Here is a 25,608-nt window from a genome sequence, read left to right as displayed (position 1 = left end):
ACCTTGTTCTCTCAAGAGAAGGGCTTGAACACATGGGGATGACAAAAGGCTACCCGCTTGGGAGTTTATTGATTTTCACATGTTATTTTCCCTTCTGCTTGCCTCTCCCACTAATTTCTCACTCCCTGCTATTTCTTTCACTGCCAGCATGGCAGAGAAAAAAAAAATGTGGTTATTGGCCCATCTTGGTGGGTATTGTACATATTAGAACTTTGAGCAAGTTCCTATTTCTGTTCACAGTGCAGGAGTGCATACAGAGCGTGGAAGTGCTTCTGTGGCCCGAACGGTCTCTTGGTCAGAAAATGACTGGTATCCAGCTGAATTTTGAAATTGTTATTTAGAATGACCTTTAAACGCATTTGCTTTACAGATAATTAGAATTTAAATTAGAATTAGATTTCAGAAAGCCAGCAAAACGAGGTGGTTAAGGCATAAGCCCTGGAACAGAGTCTTGACTCTACATCTTATTAAGTGTGTAACCTTGGGTAAATGACTTACCCTCTTTGTGTCTTCCTTTCTTGATCTGTGTAATGAGGATGATCCTGGTATCTACCTGATAGGCTTGTTGTGGGTCAAATGTATTGATATGTAAAGTATTTAGAGTATGCTTGCATCGTGATACATACAATCTAAGTGTTTACTCTCACAGGGCCATACAATCTCTCATTTGCAATTCTAAAATTGAAAACCTAAAAGAAACCGGCACCTATTGTAGTGAACTCATTAAGTGGTAAGATCTGACTGGGAATGACCTGTAGCAATTTACAGGGACACTTTTCCCTCCTTTGTGTAAATACAGTTGTCCCTTGGTATCTGCAGGGTACTAGTTTCAGGCCCTGCTGTGAATACCAAAATTCTTGGATGCTTAAGTCTCTAATATAAAATGGGGTAGTACTTGCATATAACCTATACATATCCTCCCATATACTTAAAAGCATCACTAGATTACTTACAGTACCTAACCTAACATAAATACTTTGCATATAGTTACCAGTCTGTGGCAAATTCAAATTTTTATTTTTGGAACTTTCTAGATGTTTTTTTTTAAAGAATATTGTTAGTCTGTGTGTTGAGGCCTGATAGAGGCCATGACTAAAATAGGCTGGAGCAAGCATCCCGGAAACAGCTGAGACACTGCCCAGGCCGTCACTGCCGGTGACGGGAGGACTCAGCCTGTCAACATGCTCCCTGTAGCCTGGTCTGTGCCAATCGGGACGAGGATAGAAATCTCCTAAGAAAGCCCGCGTGCGAAAATCTAGCCAATTAGTAGATGCAAAGAAACCCTTGTAACCAATCCCACCTTGCCAATTCCCTGTCTTTGTCCTAAACTTATAAATACTACTGTAATCCAGGGCTCGGGGCTCTGCCTCTATTCCACTGTGTTGGATGTGGCCGGGGCCCTAGCTCGAGCTAGCAATAAATTCCCTTTTTGAGTTTGCATTGCTGTGGATGTCTTGTTCTCTCAGTTCTGGGGATTTGGACCTTGGGCATAACATGTGGTTGATTGGATCCCCAGATGCAGAACCCATGGATACAGAGGGCTTATATACTAATGACTGAAGAATTATTAATATGTTTGATTAAAAGTACCTGATAGCCTCCACTAAGGTTGTTACATAAGATAGCCGTGATTTTCTTAAACCTGAGACATTCTGAATTCCAAAAAATATCAAGTCCCAAAGATTTTGCTGGGGGATAGTCGATCTGTGTAGCTATTATTTCAAGTGGTAGAGTAATAGATGCAGTCTTGTTTTTGATTTGTTGGGCACAAAACAAATGGTTTGAAAATGTAGAAACTTTCTTGTTAAAAAATGTATTTGTTGAAGTGTGGTTGATTTACAATGTTATATTAATACCTGTTGTACAGCAAAGTGATTAGTTGTGCATGTATATACATTCTTTTTCATATTCTTTAACATTGTGGTTTATCACAGGATATGAATATATAACATTGTGGTTTATCACAGGATATGAATATATTGATAAGTTCCCTGTGCTGTGCAGTAGGCCCTTGCTGTTTATCCATTCTATACATAAGTTTGCACCTGCTAATCCCAGACTCCCAACCCGTCCCTCCCCTATGTCCCTTCCCCTTGGCAACCATAAGTCTGTTCTTTATGTCTGTGAGTCTGTTTCTCTTTTGTAGACAAGTTCGTTTGTGTCATATTTTAAACTGAAAATGTGGAAGTTTTCGTAACTCAATAGAGTTACCTGACACAGTGATACATGAGATTGGGGAATGGATATTCTGGTTAATCAAATATTCTAATTAGTGTAGAGTTGCTATATTCATATAATATCCATGGATATTGTAAATTAAACAAATATTTGTTTGCTTATTTGGCTGCATCTAATATTAGCTGTAGCATCTGGACTCCAGAGCGTGGGCTTCAGTACTTGTGGCATATGGGCTCTCTAGCTGTGGCACATGAGCTTTGTTGCTCCATGATTTTTGGGATCTTAGTTCCTGGACCAGGGATCGAACCCATGTCTCCTGCATTGCAAGATGAATTTTTAACCACTGGACCACCAGGAAAGTCCCTGGATTATAAATTTTTAAAGTTTGTATTGGGTGTTCAGTAAGTGCAGCCTGTGTTTATGTTGCAGGAAGAGGGACTCCTTCCAGGGCCCGAAACTTGGTTCTTGTCTAACACTCAGAAATGAATCATCCGAGGAGACACATGTGCTGACAAAGCAAGAGATTTTATTGGGAAAGGACACCCGGGTGGAGAGCAGCAGGGTAAGGGAACCCAGAAGAACTGCTCTGCCGCGTGGCTCGCAGTCTCGGGTTTTATGGTGATGGGATTAGTTTCCGGTGGTCTTTGGCCAATCATTCTAATTCAGAGGCTTTCCTGGTGGCACACGCATTGCTCAGCCAAGATGGATGCTAGCGAGAGGGATTCTGGGAAGTGGACGGACAGGCGGTGTCTCCTTTAGACCTTTCCCGAACTCTTCCGGTTGGTGGTGGCTTATTAGTTCCGTATTCCTTATCAGGATCTCCTGTCATAAAACAACTCATGCAAATAATTACTATGGTGCCTGGCCAGGGTGGGTGGTTTCAATCAGTGTGCTTCCCCTAACATTTATTGAGTACTTTCTTGTGCCAAATACTGTATTAAGCAATTTACATTTATTTTTATTTAATTTTCTCAACAGCTCTATAAAGCAAGTTTGCTCACCATCTCACTTTAGACAAAAAATAAGAGGTCACACAGGTGATTAGTAAAACTCTAACCTAAGTTTGGGCACTCTAGAACCTGTGCCCTTATCTATGAATTGATTATTCTTTGGTAATTTAAAATTTGTCACCCATGGTATTCTTGTGTTCAAAGACATCATTAGGAACACTAATAACAGCCTTTATTATGCCTTTACTATATCCAGTTGTGCTAAAAGTAGAATTATAACTCAGCTGTGAGTGAGTGCCAGTTTAAAGTGTTGATTCAAAACATCTCAACAAACATTGTTTCATTATATTTATTTATTCATTAGATTCATTACTCTGTGATTTTTGATTCAGGATGAAAGACGAATAAAACAGGTCGTCTTTTTAAGAGATTATAATTCCAGGGTAAGTGGTTCCCCACAGGTTAATAGATATGCTTAACTTTTTATTTCAATTTAGAGTTAATAATGAGGTGGTTCACATAAAATGTAAAATCCTTACAGCTGTATAGGTCTATTATTCCCCAACAAATCTTTATGTAATAATTTTCATATGTATTACCTCTATTACCTCACAAGAAAATCTCATAATTTTTGACCTAAACACCTAGGTATATTTTAACACATATAATTTTAAAGAAATTAAGTGAGGAAATAATATTTTATATTAGCTCAGATATTTAAGTTATATCCAAGTATTTTTATTCCTTTTTGAAGATCTGAATTTTTCATTTCCCTTTAGCCTGAAGAATTTTATTTAGCGTTTCAGCATATCTGTTAGGTGGTGAATTTTCTTAGTTTTCTTTTACTTGAAAACATTATTTCATGTTAGTTTTTGAAAGATGTGTTTGCTGCATATGGAATTCTGGACTGACAGTTTCTTCTTTCAACACCCTGAATATACTTTCATGAAATTCTGGCCTCTATAGTTTAGATTGAAAAGTCTGTAATCATCAGAATTATTTTCTCCTGTGTAACTGTGTCATTTTTTTTCTGACTGCTTGCAAGATTTTTCTTTGATTTTCAGCAGTTAGATTATGATATTCCTACATATAGCTTTTTAAATATTTATCATGTTCTGGGTTCACCAACCTTTTATTTTTAGGCATTTCACCAAATTTGGGAAAATTTTGGCCATTTCTTCAAATACTTTTTTGGCCATACCTCTTCTCATCCTGGGCTTCCAATACACATGTGTTAGATCTTTTGACATTGAGGCTCTATTAGTTTTCTTCTAAATTTTTTGGTTTATTTTTCAGATTGGATAATTTCTATTGTATTATCAAGCTGTTTTCTCTGTCATCTCTATTATTCAAGCCTATCTAAGGATATTTTTTAATTTGAGATTTCATTTTTAGTTTAGAAATGAAATGTCCATCACCAACTCTTGGAGTTCACTCAAACTCATGTCCATCGAGTTGGTGATGCCATCCAGCCATCTCATCCTCTGTCATCCCCTTCTTCTCCTGCCCACAATCCCTCCCAGCATCAGAGTCTTTTCCTGTGAGTCAACTCTTCCCATGAGGTGGCCAAAGTATTGGAGTTTCAGCTTCAGCATCAGTCCTTCCAATGAACACCCAGGACTGATCTCCTTTAGGATGGACTGGTTGGATCTCCTTGCAGTCTAAGGGACTCTCAAGAGTCTTCTCCAACACCACAGTTCAAAAGCATCAATTCTTCGGTGCTCAGCTTTCTTCACAGTCCAACTCTCACATCCATACATGACCACTGGAAAAACCATAGCCTTGACTAGACAGACCTTTGTTGGCAAAGTAATATCTCTGCTTTTGAATATGCTGTCTAGGTTGGTCATAACTTTCCTTTCAAGGAGTAAGTGTCTTTTAATTTCATGGCTGCAATCACCATCTGCAGTGATTTTGGAGCCCCCAAAAATAAAGTCTGACACTGTTTCCACTGTTTCCCCATCTATTTCCCATGAAGTGATGGGACCAGATGCCATGATCTTCGTTTTCTGAATGTTGAGCTTTAAGCCAACTTTTTCACTCTCCTCTTTCACTTTCATCTTCACTTTCTGCCATAAGGGTGGTGTCATCTGCATATCTGAGATTATTGATATTTCTCCTGGCAATCTTGATTCCAGCTTGTGCTTCTTCCAGCCCAGCGTTTCTCATGATGTACTCTGCATATAAGTTAAATAAGCAGGATGACAATATACAGCCTTGACGTTCTCCTTTTCCTATTTGGAACCAGTCTATTGTTCCATGTCCAGTTCTGACTGTTGCTTCCTGACCCGCATATCATTTACCATACTATTTTTCTTTGCCTCAATGAGTATAGTTATAATAGCTGTTCTAAAAATCCTTGCCTATGTTAAAATTAAGTACAAAATGGAGCCCAGACTTGATAATTTCCTGAGCAGACAAGACCAATTAAATCATATAAGTGTAACTTGATTTAGACTATTTTGCCAAACTAGTGAAATTTTTGGTTTGGTGGTTTTAATTTTGCTGTTTCTAGATTTTTGACATCTACTAACTTCAATGTTTGGATCATCCGGGGTTGATGTTTACATTTTCTCTTTTCTTTTGTTTATACTTTTTGGCTATTTTGAATAAGCTTCTCTGAACATTCATATATTAATACAAGTCTTTGTGTGGGCATACATTTTTTATTACATATATCAAAGATACATGGGATAGAATTTCTTGGACATAAAATAAGTTTCCACATCCAAAAACCTGCCAGACCACTTTTATCTATCACTCTCCAGCAGCATAAAAGTGTTTTAGTGTCTCCACATTTTCAATCATACTTGATGTTGATAAGTCTTGACAATTTCAGTCATTCTAGGAAATGTAGTGGCATCTCATTATAGTTTAATTTGTCTTTCTCTTGTGACTAGTAATGTTGACCATCTTTTGTTGTGCCATCAAATCTTTTGCTCATTTAAAAAATTGAGTTGTATGTGTTCTTATTCTAGAGTTTTAATTGTTCTTTATATGTTTTAGATCTTAGTCCTTTTCAGATATATGTTTTGTAAATATTTTCTCCTAGTCTGTACTTTGTCTTTCTATTTCCATAAACAGTATTCTTTGAAGAATAAAGTTTAAAATATACTAATAAAATTCAATTTATAGTTTTTTTCTTACTGATTGTGTTTTGGTATCATATCTAAAAATTCTTTACCTAATCCAGGTCACAAAGATCTTCTCCTACATGTTCTCTTAAAATATTATAGTTTTATATCTTGTATTTAGGATTATGATCCATTTTGAGTTAATTTTTGTATGTGATATAAGATATCTAAGTTTATTTTTAACATGTGGATATTTTTTCTGTTTTTTTGAAAACATTATTCTTTCCCATCAAAGTATCTTGGTGTCTTTGTCAAAAATCAGTTGGCCATAGGGTCTGTTTAGATATTTGTTATTTAGTTTTGAAACATTTGTGGATTTTCCACATACCTTTGTATTATTAATACATATTTTGCATGACTTGAAAAAATCAGTTGGCTGTAAATATAAGTTCATTTCTGGACTGTCTGTTCTATATGTCTATCCTTATTCCAAGACCACATTGTCCAGGCTATTGTAGCTTTATAGTATATTTCGAAATCAGGTAGTATAAACTCTCTAACTTTTTTCTTATTGTTTGAAAGTTTTCTAGCTACTATAGATTATTTGCAATTCTATACAAATTTTAGAATCACTTGTTAACTTTTAAAATAAAACTACTGGGATTTTATCATTATTTTGTAAATTCTGTAATTCAGACTTTGAATGTTAGCTCAAACTTGAATTTGTAACTCAATTTACTGTTAAATTTTAATGTTACTGAGATTGTGATTGTTTTCTTCATTTTGTTTTTGGATTGTTTTGCTAATATAGAGAAATAATATTAACTTTTTATATTAATCTTGTATCTTATGACCTTGGAAAACTTCTCTATTAGTTCTATTAATTTCTAAAGCATATTCCTTGGGATTTTCTACATAAAAGGTTTTAATGTCTGCAAATAAAGACTTACTTCTTACTTTTCAACCTGTATGCTTATAGTTTCTTTTTCTTGCCTTGCTATATCCTTTTGATATCTTTGTCTGCTCTGATCATCATTAAAATTTTGTTAATATCTTCAGCCAGAATTGTGTATTAACTATCCTTTTAACTCTGTCAGTAATTGCTTTACATATCTTGATATTTCATTACTAGGTGCATACAAATATAGATTATTATAAAATAATTTTGAATTGACTGTTTTTTAAAATCATGCTCTCACATCTCTGTTTATTTCTAGTTATTGATTTTTGCATTAAAGTTTTCTTTGTCTTATCTATCTATAGTTTCAACATCTCCCTTTTGGTTAGTGTTTGCATATAATCTCTTTTTCCATACATTTCTTTCAACTTTTGTTTTCTTACATTTAAGGTGAGATCTTAAATAAAATACCTTAATTTAAGGTTCTATAAGCAGTATACAGATTTTTAAAAATCTATTTTAATAATTTTGTCCTTCAATTGGAGGATATGATCCATTTATGTTTGATATTACTATTATTTATGTTTAAATGTATTATATTAGGCTTGATTTCATTTTATTTCTTGTTTGTTTTTTCCTTTTTGCTAAATTATTTTGAATTAATAAGTATATTATTCTCTTTCTGTTTTTATTTTCTTGAAAATAATACATCTGAAAATATTCCAGATAATAAAGATATTGCAGTTAATAAAGAGATTACAACATGCATTCTTGAATTATTACTATCTACATTAAATTGGAATCCAGCTTGAATCAGTGCTTTTACAGCTTTCTGGACAATGGAAGGATCTCATAAACATTCTCACCAGAGTAACTGTCATTTTTTGTGCTGTTGTTGTTATATGCCTTAGTTTCCATGTATTTTAAATCCCATAAGTCACTTTAAAAAATCAACTAATATTAACTGAGATTTACTTATATTCTAAACTTTTGATCCTTTTCCTTAATTCCTATATCACAAGATTTACAGCTTCATCATTTTTCTAACAGAAAAACTCTTGCTAGTATGTTTTTTAGCATATACTTACATTGAATTCTCTCAGTCTTGTTTCTGAGTTTTAGTTTATAACAGCTTGATTCATATTAATAATTTACAGAGCATAAGATGCATCCTTTTAAAGATTTCCAATTCATTGTTTTTTGTTGTATTTGTAGAGCTCTAAATATTCTGTCTTTATTTGTCAAATTACTTTGCCAACAAAGGTCCCTCTAGGCAAGGCTATGGTTTTTCCAGTGGTCATGTATAGATGTGAGAGTTGGACTATAAAGAGAGCTGAGTGCCAAAGAATTGATGCTTTTGAACTGTGGTGTTGGAGAAGACTTGAGAGTCCCTTGGACTGCAAGGAGATCCAACCAGTCCATCCTAAAGAAAATCAGTCCCGAATATTCATTAGAAGGACTGATATTGAAGCTGAACCTCCAATACTTTGGCCACCTGATGCGAAGAACTGACTCATCTGAAAAGACCATGATGCTGAAAAGACTGAAGACAGAAGCGGATGACAGAGGATGAGATGGTTGGATGGCATCACCGAATCAATGGGCAGGAGTTTGAGTAAATCTGGGAGTTGGTGATGGACAGGGATGCTTGGCGTGCTGCAGTCCATTGGGTTGCAAAGAGTCGGACACAACTGAGCAACTGAAATGAACTGAACTGAACTGAAATATAATGTCTAATTTATATTATTTATACAGTGAGAGTTGGACTGTAAAGAAAGCTGAGCACTGAAGAATTGATGCTTTTGAACTGTGGTGTTGGAGAAGACTCTTGAGAGTCCCTTGGACTGCAAGGAGATCCAACCAGCCCATTCTGAAGGAGATCAGCCCTGGGATTTCTTTGGAAGAAATGATGCTAAAGCTGAAACTCCAGTACTTTGGCCACCTCATGCGAAGACTTGACTCACTGGAAAAGACTCTGATGCTGGGAGGGATTGGGGGCAGGAGGAGAAGGGGACAACAGAGGATGAGATGGCTGGATGGCATCACTGACTCGATGGACGTGAGTCTGAGTGAACTCCAGGAGTTGGTGATGGATGGGGAGGCCTGGCGTGCTGCGATTCATGGGGTCGTCAAGAGTCAGACACAACTGAGCGACTGAACTGAACTCAACTGAAATGCTGTCTAACTTCATCATCCCTGAAGAAACCTTGTACCCATTATCAATTCATATTCCATTTTCTCCTTGTCCTTGGCAACTGATAATCTCCTTTTTGTCTCTATAAATTTGCCTATTTTGGACATTTCATAAAAATAGAATCACAAAACTGTCACCTTTGTGTGGCTTTTCTCACTTAGCAAAATATTTTCAAGCTTTATCTATATGAGCATATATAAGGACTTCATTCTTTCATATAGTTCTTTTTATATTCTGTTTATATCTCTTATCAGATACATAATTTGCTAATATTTTCTCCCATTATTTAAGGGTGTTTTCTTTTTTCATTTTCTTGGTGATGTCCTTTGAAGTGCAGATGTTTTAATTTATTGAAATCCAATTTATGCATTTTTTTTTTCTTTTTGTCACTTGTGCTTTTGGTGGCATATCTAAGAAACCATTGCTAAAGCTAGAGTCTTGGAGATGTCTGATGACTTTAGCTTTACATTTATGGATATAAGCTATTTGGAGTTCATTTTGTATGTGGTTCAGCTTTATTCTGTTGTGTGTGCATTTGAGGCTGTCCCAGCGCCACTTTTAAAAAGACTGTTCTTTTCCCACTGAACTGTCCCTGTTGAATATTCTTTCTGCCTTTTCACGTGAATGTTTCCTAGTTATTCTCTTTCAGTTTTCTGATCTTTGCCTTTTCTGCTATTAAAAATATGCATTGGATTCCTGATTTCAATTATTATCAGTTTTCATTCATACGATTTATACTTGATTCTTTTTAGTAGATCCCTGTTTTCTTATAAAATTCCCACCCTTCTCTCTGTTATAAAGAATACATTAAGCATTGTTATTTTAAAATCTGGTGATAACTCCAACAGCTGAATCATCTTTAGTTCTATATCTGTTCTTTAATTTTTCCTGCTTTTTTGCTATATGTTCCGATTTCTTATTTTCTCTCGTAACATCTGATGAAGTTTTGATATTCTGAACGAAAAATCAGAGTGATCATAGGTGATGATCTCCCCCAAGATAGTTTAATTTCATTTGACAGGAAGAGAGAGCTATGGCAGATCACCTTGACCTAGTGGAAAATAGATTCTCTACTCTGATGGGATTGGTCTTATTCTAAATTGCCTTCATTCTTAGGACAAAGTCCTTACTTGTAAGGTATAGCTTTTCCGTGGTCTCAGTCATGAGGGTGTTTCCTGTATCACCTCTACTTTCTGAGCCCTGAATTATAACCTACACGTCCTCAGTACTACCATACTGCCAGGGTCTTTGCTTCGCTACCTGTCAGACTACTATTTTTGGCTAGGTTTCTACGAGTCTTGCTCTGTGCATACGTGGTTTCAAAGATGGAAAACCCTTTGCAGAGAAATTGCATGCAGAATTTCAGGTACACTTTTTATGTGTTTTCTCATTTTCTTCAAGTCTACCCTATTGTTTAGCCGCTGAGCCATATCTAACTCTTTTGCCACACCATGGAATTTAGCCCACCAGGCTCATCTGTCCGTGGGATCTTCCAGGCGAGAATATGGAAGTGGGTTGCCATTTCTTTCTCCAGTCTACCCTATTGGATGCCCTCAACTCTGAATCCTGTCTCTTCAGCCCAGTGAGAATGTTGCAGCCAGGTCTGTCTTTGTGTTTAGCCTCTGCTTCTCTCTGTGGCAGCTCCGCGGGTGTCTTGAGGAGGATCACAGAGCAGAGAGGCTCCTCTCCGTGTGCTTGCCTTCTCTCCAGGACCGCTGCTTCTCACGTTCTCCCTGCTGTCAGTATTCTCTAATGTGTCAAGCTATTGTTTCATGCATTTTATAATTAATTTTGACAAGAGAATTACTCTGATATTTAACTTTGCTGTATTAACTGGAAGCAGAGTCTTCCCAGCTTTCTTCTGAGAAATATACAAGGAGAATTCCTACTTTCTACTATAGTATAATACTGTCATGACAGCAAGTAATACTTTTTAGAAAATAAGATACTTTCCTGGTGTTATAATTTGTGGGTTTTATCTGTGATTGGAAGACTTGGCTTTAAATCATAAGGAGAGTGCCCGAAAACTATATGTCAGTGCTATAACATTTACACAGAGATATGATGACTCAAAATTTATAAAAGCAGGCTGGGTTTCTTTGGGCCATATATGAGACCTCAACATACGTGATGTGTAATATGTTAAAGAAAACCTTGTTGTACCAATATTTTGATCTATACTTAATATGTCAGTTATCCTTAGCATTTAATTCACTGTATTTTTGTTGTTTTAGACTGTAAAACATATTTCAAAAATGACAATTTGAGTGGCCCAAGTCTCTTTAAAATGTCTCTTAAAAAGTTTGAGCAACTTGCTAAATATTCTCTCAGTAACCCCTTTTTTGATTTGATTTGATTTGATTAAATCTGATAGAGTACCTATTGAACTATGGATGGGGATTCATAACATTGTACAGGAGACAAGGATCAAGACCATACCCAAGAAAAAGAAATGCAAAACAGCAAAATGACTGTCTGAGGAGGCCTTACAAATAGCTGAGAAAAGAAGAGAAGCTAAAGGCAAAGGAGAAAAAGAAAGATATACTCATTTGAATGCAGAGTTCCAAAAAATAGCAAGGAGAGATAAGAAAGCCTTCCTCAGTGACCAGTGCAAAGAAACAGAGGAAAACAGTAGAATAGGAAAGACTAGAAATCTCTTCAAGAAAATTAGAGATACCAAGGGAACATCTCATGCAAAGATGGGCACAATAAAGGACAGAAATGGTATGGGCCTAACAGAAGCAAAAGATATTAAGAAGAGGTGGCAAGAATACACAGAAGAGCTATACAAAAAAGATCTTCGCAGCCCAGATAATCACGATGGTATGATCATTCACCTAGAGCCAGACATCCTGGAATGTGAAGTCAAGTGAGCCTTAGGAAGCATCACTATGAACAAAGCTAGTGGAGGTGATGGAATTCCAGTTGAGCTATTTCAAATCCTGAAATGATGCTGTGAAATTGCTGCACTCAGTATGCCAGGAAATTTGGAAAATGCAGCAGTGGCCACAGGACTGGAAAAGGGCAGTTTTCATTTCAACTGCCAAAAAAGGCAATGCTCAAACTATTGCACAATTGCACTCATCTCACACACTAGTAAAGTAATGCTCAAAATTCTCCAAGCCAGGCTTCAATAGTACGTGAACTGTGAATTTCCAGATGTTCAACCTGGATTTAGAAAAGGCAGAGGAACCAGAGATCAAATTGCCAACATTCGCTGGGTCATCAAAAAAGCAAGAGAGTTCCAGAAAAAACATCTATTTATGCTTTATTGACTATGCCAAAGCCTTTGACTGTGTGGATCACAATAAACTGTGGAAAATTCTGAGAGAGATGGGAATACCCAACCACTTGACCTGCCTCTTGAGAAACCTGTATGCAGGTGAGGAAGCAACAGTTAGAACTGGACATGAAACAACAGACTGGTTCCAAATAGGAAAAGGAGTATATTGTCAAAGCTGTATATTGTCACCCTGCTTACTTAACTTATATGCAGATTACATCATCAGAAACACTGGGCTGGATGAAGCACAAGCTGAAATCAAGATTGCTGGTAGAAATATCAATAACCTCAGATATGCAGATGACATCACTCTTATGACAGAAAGTAAAGAACTAAAGAGCCTCTTGATGAAACTGAAAGAGGAGGGTAAAAATGTTGGCTTAAAACTCAACATTCAGAAAACTAAGATCATGGCATCTGGTCCCATCACTGCATGGCAAATAGATGGGGAAACAGTGTAAACAGCGACAGACTTTATTTTGGGGGGCTCCAAAATCACTGCAGTTGGTGATTGCAGCCATGAAATTAAAAGATGCTTAATCCTTGGAAGAAAAGTTATGACCAACCTAGGTAGCATGTTAAAAAGCAGAGACATTAAACAAAGGTCTGTCTAGTCAAGACTATGGTTTTCCAGTAGTCATGTATAGATGTGAGAGTTGGACTATAAAGAAAGCTGGGTGCCAAAGAATTGATGCTTTTGAACTGTTGTGTTGGAGAAGACTCTTGAGAGTCTCTTGGACTGCAAGACGATCCAACCAGTTAATCCTAAAGGAAATCAGTCCTAAATATTCATTGGAAGGACTGATGTTGAAGCTGAAACTTTTCACCTGATGTGAAGAACTGACTCATTGGAAAAGACCCTGATGCTGGGAAAAATTGAAGGCAGGAGGAGAAGGGGATGACAGAGGATGAGATAGTTGGATGGCCTCACCTAATCAATGGACATGAGTTTGAGTAAACTCTGGGTGTTGGTGATGGACAGGGAAGCCTGGTGTGCTGCAGTTCACAACTGAGTGACTGAACTTAACTGAACTGAACCCTTTTTTGAGAATTAACAGATTCCTTCTATTGATCTTAGTTCTACCCAGAAATATTATAGTACATATAAACATAGTCATTGATATTGCTGTTGATGACTATCAAGATGTTTCTTCTACTGAATATTATTTTTAAAGTAACGATTGACAAAATATTTTTCTCTTTATCCTTGCCTAAGTGTTTGCAAACTGTAAGTATATCTACTAAGAGTCAGAACAAGAACTAATTATTTCTGCCTACTCACTATCATTGATACTTTGACAATTATCAATAGTCTTGACATTTCATTATAATCCACATAAGTGATAAGCATTTCCTTTAAAACAGAACCTTTAGTTTTATTTGGAGAATTATGGAAATAGCTATGACATTTAAAAAATTGTTTTCAAAAATATTTGTAATGGGGAAATTTATGAGTTGAAGACAAACAAAGGAGTGACTGTCTATATTTTCAACATAGTTTTAGAGTCTTTGGAGATTATCTGAACCTATAGGGATATGCAACTTTGTCTCTAACTAAGCTGTTTTACAACTTTGTACAAAGTTGTATAAAATGGATGGGAGCTAAGTCGCTTTAGTTGTGTCTGACTCTTTGCGACCCCATGGACTGTAGCCCACCAGGCTCCTCTGTCCATGGGATTCTCCAAGCAAGAATATTGGAGTAGGTTGCCATGTCCTCCCACAGGGGATCTTCCTGACCCAGGGATCGAACCTGCATCTCTTAAGTCTCCTGCATTGCAGGCGAGTTCTTTACCAATAGCATCATAATGAAAATAATTCTTGTCTGTAGACATGTAAAAATATTTTTCTAATAGAAGGAAAACATTTTCCTCCTGTGGAAAAGCCAGTTTTGCAAATTCATCTCAGTATTACAGATTCAGCAGTATGTCTTCTTTGAGATCCCCCTTTTGAACCCATTGAAATGGGCCCCTCATTTAATTAATGAGTTAAGTAACATCTTTGACATGTGTTAATTTTACATTTGTATGAATGACATTTGATCTTTTGAAAATTATCATCTAACCTAATGCTCCTTTGGGCTTGCCATTTATGGAAACTCTTAATGGAAAGTGAATTCATGTGTGGATGGAATCTAGGTAGATTTGAATGAGTATAATGATGGTCAATGAAAGTATGAAAGACAAGAGCTTGTTTCTTTCCCCAGGCTTGAGATAAAGACCCACTCAGCACAGGAAATAGGTCCTTAAGATCACAGAGATTTCTCAGGGTATTGTTACTTTAGTTTGTTTACCTTAGTAGTACCTATACAGAAATCTTTTTGCATTAAATCTGTTACACACACTAAAGTTATTTTTAATATGATTTTTGTTGTATTCTTTATTTCAAAGTCTGGTTTGTTTCTTTATTTCAAAGATTGGTGTAGTAACTAAAACTGCCCACACTTCTGATAACAATTACCAATAAGGAGGAACATGTATTATTATATATTTACAAATCATTCAGAATTTGGAGAATCTCTTAAGCCACTTACAAAATAAAATCTTTCTCAGTTCTGTACCCCTTCATCGGCACCAGAAATGCAAGGAGTAATTTCCCCATCATTAATACTACTCAAGTTGTCCAGGATTCATCTCTCCTATCATTGGTTTTCCCAGGGGTTCAGTGGTAAAGAATCTGCCTGCCAGTGCAGAAGATGCAAGAGATGTATATTCGATCGCTGGGTCAGGAAGATCCCTGGAGGAAGAAATGGCAAGCTACTCTCGTATTCTTGCCTGGAAAATTCCATGGACACAGGAGTCTGGCAGGCTACCGTCCATGGGGTCACAAAAAGTTGGACGCTACTGAGCAGCTAACCACACGTGCATGCATCTTGAATTTAAGAGGGTCTGCAACATTATAATCAGGAGGAAGATTTCCTCTATGGGTTATTCAAACAATAAAATCCTATCGTCCAGAAAACATCATCAAGGCTCAAAATCAGTAGATGAACCACTGGGTTCTAAAGTCCTTTCTTGTTGCTAAGGAGAGGATCACCTGGAGTTGTGTGACATTTTTACTCAAGTGAAGACTCCAGCTTATTCAGCTTGCGTTCACCATCTGGACACTTGATTGGTGCTCTTGGCAGTGGTTCTTAATTAGAGCTACCTACTGGTTTCTTCCCAGGTTGCAAGCTCTCTGCTTGGGCTCCAAATTTCCCAGGGCTCCTTTTGTTACCCTCTTTCATTTCATTTTCACCTCTTTCCAACTTCCTTTTTGTCAGGAATAAGGGGTGGGAGGGGCAGATCTGTTCCTCTCTATTTGGACTTTCCTTACAGGCAGTTTTTCTTTCCTTGTTTGGTTCCCTTTTTTTTTTTTCTCACAGTAAACTTTGATGGCTCATTACCTTTAGAGGTTGAATCATTAACAAGCAAAATATTAGTTCTCTTTCTTAATATTCAAACCCTGCCTCTAGGCAAGGAAAAATATTTGCATTCCATTATTCTCTGCATGAAAGGAAAAAAATTAAATAGTTTTAGTTTGGGTATTATAATAGTCATAAAATTGGAGTCTTGCCACAGAAAAGTATTTGATTAGGATGCTTTTAGGAGGTAGAAAAATTGATACTGGAGTTGACAAGCTCCCTTCATTATGCTTTCTCTTAGGTTCAGAATATAGAAGAAATACCGTATCAGTCTACAATCCCTTTAGAAACCACTTGAGTTTGATATCTGTTTGGAGTTGAAAAATTCTTAGATTTTTAGAATGGTAACATAATTCATATAAATTTATTATGTAACTTCTTCCAGAGGGGCCTGGGATAGCACTGGTTACTCAGAAATATTTTTTTTTTTTGCCATCAATGAATGGCAAAAAAATGAATATTCATATTCCATAGGATTAAGTCTTTAAATGGTCTCCTGTCATTTCAGAATATCTTTTCCTACTAAAAATTTCATATCAGATTATGTTTTGATGCCAAATAAATTAAAAACTTACCTCAGACTTTTCTGAGCTTTCTGGGTTTTGCAATTTTGATTAGAAGATGTAGGTTTATATTTCTTCAATTTTAACATGTTATCAATTTCAAATGATAGTTTTGAAAGCCCCAAAATAATTTACTATTATCCCATGTGTTTTTACTGTTTTTTTGCTATCTTAGTTTGTATACCTGATTTTATTATATTTTGGGCAGTGAACATGGTGTGCATAATATATTTTTTTTGGTTTTGTGTTTGTATTTGTTGAAACTTCCCTTGTGGGTAGCATGTGGTTATTTATCATAAATTTCTTACTTACATTAAAAAAGTGTTTATTCTCTGAGTGTGTGTATGTATTCATGTATATACTGATCTCTCTCTATATATATGTTTGTGTATGTATAGAAATATCTAAGTAGACACACATGTACATATTTATATATATTAGCAAATGTTGTTGTATTATTCAGACATTGTCCACCACACTTATTTTGAATCTGCTTGATCTATTGCTATCTGAAATAGGTATCTTAAAAATTCTTACTATTTCTATAAACCTATTAGTTTCTCTTTCCAGTCCTGAGTTTTTTTCTTTTCATTCTGATACATTTTTCGTTGTTGGGTGATAATATATTTTATTGCTTTTATGTGAATGAAACCATTCCTTCATTTCTTAATGACTTTTGCCTTCAATTCTTTTATTAATCAGACACTATCAGGTTTCTTTTTATTATAACTAGCCTGGCATTTTGTTGTTGTTAAATAGAGCTTAAATAGTTTAAATCTGTTTTGAATAATTTAATCCATTCATATGCATTAGAATTACTGATATGTTTAGAATTATTTCTGCTCTCTTATATGAATTTTCAAATTATTATCATTCTTGTTTCTCTCCCCACCCATTTCCTCTTATTTTGCATATATTTCTCTAGATTAGGGCTTGGTAAACTACAGCCTGCAGGCAAATCCAGTGCAGTATGAGTCAAGTTCAGTCATTAATTTTTATCTGGGGGATGTCTGTGGCTCCTTTTGTGTGACAGCAACAGGACTGAGTTGTTGTGATGGACACCCTGTGGCTTGCAAGATCAAGAATGTATGCTCTTCAGTACGTTACTGATAAAAATTGCAGAAATCTGCCTTAAGTAATTGTTGCGTAGATCTTTGCTCTTGAATGACATTAAAAGATGTGCTGCCTTATTTCTAAGTTCTAGGTAATATTTTTGCCTAAAGTAACATTTTTTTTTCATTTTTGATTACTTACAAATAAGCAGTTTATAAATCTTTGATGTGTGATCTTTTTGCATTTCTATGAAAGTCATGTTTTTAACTTATTTTTGATGTTGACCCTGGTCATATTGGTGTCTTCTACTTCTCCATTATGAACGCTTCATTTTCCTTTTTGTAATTGAAAGCTATTTTGGAGGGAGATATTGGATTATATCAATATCCATTCTTCATCAGACCCAGAAACCTTAGCATCTATTGACTACTCCCACCTGAATCAACTACCATATGGCTGTTGCTGTATGGTAATTTTCTATTTCTGTCTTTTAGTACTTGTTAATAGGAATTCTACTAAGAAAGTAGTAGAATTATCACCCCTTTTATGTATGTGTATATGTATGTATCAACTCAGGGATTTCTGTTTTATTCACTGAGTTTTAATCAATTCCTATTTGGACTTCCCAGGTGGTGCTAGCAGTAAAGAATCTGCCTGCCAATGCAGGAGATGCAAGAGACACGTGTTTGATCCCTGGGTTTGATCCCTGGGTCAGGAAGATCCCCTGGAGAAGGGAATGACTACACACTACAGTATTCTTGCCTGGGAAATCTCATGGATGGAGGAACCAGGCAAGCTACAGTCCACGGGGTTGCAAAGAGTCAGACACGACTGAGTGACTAACATTAAACATACTACTATCATTATTTTGATGCTCAAATTGTTTAATTTGGCCAGTATGAACCTCTTCAAAGCTGGCTCTTATGTCCTTTTAACATGCCCAATTATTCTTCTGATCTGTAACCAGATATATTACCCATTATGTAACTGGCCCACACCCTGCCCAGTTATTCTTTAACTACTTTCTTATATTCTGGCACACCAAGATATTCCAGGACCATCTTATACTTTTCTTGCCTCCATCCTGGAATCAGTTATTTCCCCAAGGATTTTAGGTTCCTTTAGAGGAAGATGGAATTTTGAAACTACTCTCTGGGCACTCACTTATGTTCATTGTTAGTTACTAGAGCATCGTTGCTTCTAGATGCTCTCCAAAGAAGGTACGAAATATATATGTGCATATGGACATATGTAGACACATGTTACAACACATACATGTCTATGTCTATTTATGTATCTATCCATAGAAATGTATAAGGTATGTTCAAACGTGAGTTCGCACTGATATCTCCAATTCCAGTTTAACAGCTCAGCCTTCTTTCTAGTCGTCCTCCTTTTCCTATTTGTAACTCACTTCTCCAACACTGAAAAATCTGGCTCACAGTATCATTAGTCATCTTTATAGTGTCGTTTATTTATTTATTTAGGCCCTGCCACATGGCTTGTGGGATCTTAGTTCCTTGCCCAGGGATCGAACCCAGGCCCACAGCAATAAAAGCACAAGTCCTAACCACTGGCCCACCAGGGAATTCCCCTATTGTCTTTAGTATAGTTACTTCTTTTCTCAGTCTTTCTGTATATAACTAATCTCCTGACCACAGGAGCCATATATTTGGCCTTTGCTCCCTCATCAGCCCTTCGTCACTCCCTTTTCCATCCTCCCCACCTCATGTCTACTTGGCCTTTGTGTCTACTGCCACCTCCTTGAATCGCTTGCTTGCTGCATGGCCCAACCCCTCTTCCGCTCCAGACTCACTACTGCCTCCTATGCTTTCAGAAAGTGGAATAAACCTATTAAGTCGAGGAAGAAGAGGAGAAATAAAGGATTTTTTCTTTTTATCCTTCATGGTCTGAAATGTTTGTTTCTAGGCCTGTGTTTTTTTTTTTTTTTTAATTTTTTGAATTGTCTTTTTTCTGGTAGCAGTGATGAACTCTTTGGACAAAAGAATCCTGTCACTTAGTTCTTAGAAATTCTTTGTCTCTATTTCTCCAACCATAGATCTTCCTTTCTGTCTTTCTTCTCCTCTTAGGAAGATTCATTGTCAGACATTAGAACTTCTGAATCTATTTTCCGTGTCTTTTAAAATTTTCTCCAGAGTTTACATCTCATTACCTCTGTATTATGTCCTGGAGGAATTCCACAGAAGTATATTCCAGTTTTCCAACTTACTTGGAAGTAGACCAACTATGTTAGTCAGTTTGTTTATTAAGTTGTATATGGCTTCTCTAGGGGCTCATTGGTAAAGTATCCGCCTACCAATGCAGGAGAGACAGGTTCAGTCCCTGGGTCAGGAAGATCCCCTGGAGAAGGAAATGGCAGCCCACTCCAGTATTCTTGCCTGGGAAATCCCATGGACAGAGGAGCCTGGTGGGCTACAGTCCATGGGGCCGCAAAAGTGTCAGACATGACTTAGCGACTAACAACAATGAAATTTATTAATGAGTACATCTTTCATTTGACAGAGCTTTAACTGATTATTTTATTACTATTATTTTTGCTTCATAACCACTTTTTCTTGTTTTTATGTATTTTATTGAATTTCCTGTTTTGTCTCTCCTATAGTATTAAATATTCTTTGAAGACCTTTCTGTTAATTCGTCTCGTTAAGTCAAAGTTCTTTTTTGTGAGTTGAATGACTGAGCTTGATGACAGTCTTTCATGGTGTTGCCATGGGATTAGTAGATCTTATTTGGATATTTATCTTCGGTGGCAGAATTCTTCTGCATGTATGCCAAGCAGTGACAGTTGCCTGCGTGTCCAAAATGACTTCCAGTGGTGATGATGTAGTTCTCCTAACACCACATAACATGGCTACAGCAAGGGCAGTGTTTTCTTTCAGGATGGCTGTCTTGACTTCTTAGCTCAGCAGCTGTGGTGTGCACCAGATATAAAGGTCCCAAAGATTTCTTGCCTGTAATGACTTCCAGTTGTGATGGCTTCCCACACAATGGATGCCTCTTATACTTATTCCTGTGACCTTGGCCCACTGCTATGGCTGCCGGTGTTTCTTTTAGCAATACTCCACAAGTCCATCAGTTCAGTTCAGTTCAGTCGCTCAGTCGGGTCTGACTCTTTGCAGCCCCATGGACTGCAGCACACCAGGCTTCCCTGTCCATCACCAACTCCTGGAGCTTGCTCAAATTCGTGTCCATCGAGTCGGTGATTCCATCCAACCAACTCATCCTCTGTCACTCCCTTTTCCTCGTGCCTTCAGTCTTTCCCAGCATCAGGGTCTTTTCTAATGAGTTAGCTCTTCGCATCAGGTAGTCAAGGAGCTTCAGCTTCAGCATTAGTTCTTCCAATGAAAATTCAGGACTGATCTCCTTTAGGATGGACTGGTTTGATCTCCCTGTTGTTCATGGGACTCTCAAGAGTCTTCTCCAACACCACAGGTCAAAAGCATCAATTCTTCAGCACTCAGCTTTCTTTATGGCCCAAATCTCACATTCATACACAGCTACTGGAAAAACCATAGCTTTGACTAGACGGACCTTTGTCAGTAATGTCTCTGCTTTTTAATATGCTGTCTATATTTGTCATAGATTTTCTTCCAAGGAGCAAGCGTCTTTTAATTTTATGGCTGCAGTCACCATCTGCAGTGATTTTGAAGCCCAAGAAAATAAAGTCTTTCACTGTTTCCACTGTTTCCACAAGTTCATGCCCACCAAGAATTCCTTTTCTTGTTAAGAATTAATTGCTTTCTTTTCTCTCCCCTTCCTTCCTTCTTGTCTTCATTCCTTCTTCCCTCCCTCCCTCTTTTCCTCCCTTCTTCCTCCTCCTTCTCCTCTCTCTTCCTTCCTTTTTCTTTATTCTCTGGTTTTGTGTGTTAGTCTGCATCTTAGAAGGAAATGGCAACTCACTCCAGTGTTCTTGCACGGAGAATCCCAGAGATGGGGGAGCCTGGCGGGCTGCCATCTATGGGGTCGCACAGAGTCAGACATGACTGAAGCAACTTAGCAGCAGCAGCTGCATCTTAGAACCAAAATCTATAAATGAAATTTAGTACCTTTTTGTTAATGAATTTACATAAACAATGGCATTTTGTGTCTTCTCCTTCATAAAGATAGAGTTATAATGCTTCTTTGTATTTGGAGTTTAAAGACTTTTCTGAGTCATTCTCATCAATCGGCACTCAAATGTAGCACCATGTGGAAAACACACTTCCTAGGATAGTGACTTCTTTAGTATGTTTAGGCTTAACACAGTGACACTATAATGTGGAAGAGCACTGGGATTTTGTCTGTATTTCCTATTTGATTGAGTTCATGCTTTCTTTTTATCTTTAAATGACTGAAGTATTTCCGGAAGTTAAATAGCTTTTCTTGAAAGTCAGCCAAAGATTTTTAATAGATAACTATTTGGGCGCCTGACTGTGGTTCTTCATAATCATGTGTTGCTTGTAACAGTCTTTCCCCACTTTGAGAATTTGATGATCTATTAAAAAGATCTGGCAATTTCCAGGGCCTTTAATTGCATCACCTGACTTCTGCCAGGTATCCTCTCTCACAATACTGTTTCATTTCAGTGGTTTTATAACACAATCATTTTGAAAGCATGTTAAGTGAAAATTTGAAATCTGAATTTCAGTCTGTGAATAACAGCATAGCATGTGACACCATGGCTGAAAACAGGGTCACGACTCAATGACAAACTCCTTTACTGGAATGTGTACGGACATTGGCATCACAACTTATCCATCAAAGTTCTTGGGACACAAAGTATGAAAAAGTTTAGCTTTAGTTAAAAAATATGGTATTCTTGTTATTAATAAACATCTAACACACTGAGTTAGAAAATAGAAACAAAAAGGGTACAATAGGGTAAAAGCAAGTAACTCGGTCTCTGTGTCAGGCAGGTCTCCTCTGATAACATGGAAAAGGAGAGAGAATTCCAAGTGGCTTAAGAAAAAGAATATATTGACTTGTGTAACAGAAAATCTAGGGGTTTGATACAGGACTTAAAATACTATCATTAGGACCTGGTTTTGCCATCTCTCTTCATTCAGCTATCCTGTGTTGTTGGCTTCATTCTCAGGCTGGCTAAGCCTAACCTCTCCAGTGTTCAAGTCCAGAGGAAATGGGAGAAAGCGTCCTCTGGAAATTTCCATGTAAATCCTAGGATCCACTGTAATGGGACCAATTTGGATCCTATGGTCTCTGACCCAGACTCCTGGGGGAATCTTCTACTCTGATTGACTAGGCATCAGGATGACATGCCACCCAAAATACACAGATCGAGACTCAGAGGGAAGATAAATAGTTTGCTAAGGAAAATTGTGCAATTTAACTTTAAGCAGCATGACATGATATTGGAGAGTCAACAACAACATGTCTTATAGATATGGTTGAATATCGAAGACAGAGAAAATAGATAAATAGGCTAAAAACTCCCAACTGTAGTAAGTAAAGGTGGCTGTGAGTTTCTATTTGATTACAAGTTATTAAATTATAAAGATTTTTAAAGGTCTCTAATTAGCGCTCTGTCATCAGTCTTACATATTACTTCTGTTCTTATGTATAGACTAATTTATTTATTTAAAATTTATTTAGAATTAAACTAAACAGAAGAAAGAAAGGAATAGAAATATATAGGAGTAAATTAGAAAAAGTAAATGTTTCATTAAATTATCCAAGTATACTTAAGGCTCTTTTTATTTATTATGATGACCTGGAACACTTTAATTGCATTGCTCTACTTGGCTCTAGTGTGTAGGTAAATAGTAGTAAAAAAAAAGAAAATCTGTTTGCTAGCAACCTAGGGGTAAACCAAACTATATTATTTGCTGTTCCCATAAATCCCAGATACAGTGCTCTAGGTTCTGGTCAGAACTCAATTATTCTTGTTTACTGACTCACCCAGTAGTATAAATATATGTAAAATATGATTGTAGTATGGCATTCCAGCCTCAAAACTGATTTATTACGCCTTCCTCTGAGATCTTAACACAGATAAAAATAGAACAGCAAGAAAATAAGCAGCTACTCCCTCTCTTAACCAGCAACAGGGTTACCCTTTCTCTCTGCCTCCTGCATCCACACCAGTGGGACCAGATAAACACAGAGAAGTGAATTGTTCTCCGCTTGGTCATAATGTCAAAACTGTGCTTGAATGTTATCTGTCTTTCAGCTTCACAAAGGCTTTTGCAATGATGAATGTAAGGTGTGGTCTGTCTTAAGACTATTTGCGTTATGGAAGGAAATTCTTGAGGGCTCTAAAGAAGCCCTAGGAGCAGTAACTGGAATTGTGGGAAGAGAGATTCTTTGAGAGCGAGGGGAAATGTCCTATCCCCACATTTTTGGTGGAGCAGAAAACGTAAACCAGGTGCTTTTTTCACAGTGTTTCTGCTTATAGATTTAATGTAGCTGTCTCCAAGTGCACCCTGGGCGTGTGTGTGTGTGTGTGTGTGTGTGTGAGAGAGAGAGAGAGAGAGAGAGAGAGACCTAAAGATACTACAGCCCTTCCCTCTTCCAGTTCATGAGAAGTGAATAAATAAAGGCTTGGCAGCCATCTCACAGAGGCTGCTGACACCTGCTCCGGACAAATCCCAGGGCAATGTGCTTTCTATCTTCACTCCATGTTCTGCACGAAGGACTGAACTTTGTTTATCCTTATCCCTCCATCCAGCTAAAGAGATTGTATTTCATGGCCAGCTGGTTCCCTTTGAGGCTGACTTTGGCTCCTTAAATATGATACTTGTCTAGATAAATGTTTAAGTTATTTAACAAAGGACATAAAAGCCCACCTTTTCCTGATAGCTTTTTTCCACTTCTCATTACTCTAATAGAGATCATTCGTGTTTGTTGGCAAAATTATTCGGTTTTGTTCCCCGAGGAACAGTATTAAAAAGACTAAATATTTTATTACTGTAGAAGAAATTCCTTTTACTTCATTAGTATTTGTAGCACTGTCCTCTTGAGGCAGTGACTATGACCATAGTAGGTCTTAGAGTTATTGGCTTTTATTTAATATAAGTAATCTCAACTAATTTTTCTTTTTTGGGGGGGTTTCCTTTTGGTGTATTTCCCCTTAGTGGTATGTAGTACTTTCCATACTCAACTTACCTACTAAGATGAGAGTGCTTCGAATTAAAAACTTAAGTCGTAATAAAAAATGTTAAGTACACTTGTCTCTGAAGATCCGCAGAGGCTTTCCAAACCCTGCAGTGAATACCCATAATGTCTATTGCAGTGCCTTGCACATAATTTGCATTCTGCCTTGCTTGTTATTTGAGTGAAAAAAATGAAAATAGTTTGAATTATCTGTGTAACTACCCTCAAATCATAATATCAGTGCTCTTCATAAATCTTCTATTACGGGTTATTTTGATGCTTTCGCTGCTCACTTTCTCAGAGCCCTAACCCGTCAGCATGGGCTAGATCCTCACGAATGCAGTGGACTCAGATGTGAGAAAGCTTCAGACTGTTTCATTACAGCCAGTTTGCCTGGTTTCACATTAAAAAGGGAGCCTAGAAGTGTACGTCCCTGAAGATCAGAAAGCAGCCACCATGAACTAAGCTAAATGAGACACCTCTGATTTTTTGGGGCATGACTGTAAAGCCAGAGATACCACAGTTTTGCAGGGAGAATGTACAGCAGAATGGAGTCAGGTTATCTAGGTTTAAGAACCAAGTCTTCCCAATTACTACTGTGTACTTGTGGATAAATTCTTGAACGTCTCTAGGCCTTAGTTTCCTTGCTTGTAAAGTGGAGATAATAATAGTATTTAACTCATAGGGTTGATGTGAGGATTCAATGAAATCATTCTACTAAAGGACACAGAACAGAGTCTGGCACTAAATGAACACTCAACAAATGTTAGCTGTTAAGTCCTGTCTGCCACAACTACTCCTTGACTCTGAAATACTAAAGCTCTTGGAATCTGCAGTGCTCGTTTTGGCACTTGATCATGCATTAATTCATCCATCACCATCTAGTGAGTGATTTTAATCCCCCT

The 25,608-nt window shown here is 37.0% G+C and overlaps 1 long non-coding RNA gene across 1 annotated transcript in view; it reads left to right on the top strand.

Moving 5' to 3' along the window:
* LOC132659661 (uncharacterized) overlaps window positions 1–25,608 on the top strand; it is a 66,590-nt gene that overhangs the window by 28,336 nt on the left and 12,646 nt on the right. The gene's annotated exons all lie outside the window — the stretch shown is intronic.

This window comes from Ovis aries, chromosome 4, assembly GCF_016772045.2.
Source record: "Ovis aries strain OAR_USU_Benz2616 breed Rambouillet chromosome 4, ARS-UI_Ramb_v3.0, whole genome shotgun sequence".
NCBI lineage: Eukaryota > Metazoa > Chordata > Mammalia > Artiodactyla > Bovidae > Ovis > Ovis aries.
Note: the sequence above shows the minus strand (reverse complement) of the source record. Positions and strands in the feature narration are given on the sequence as shown.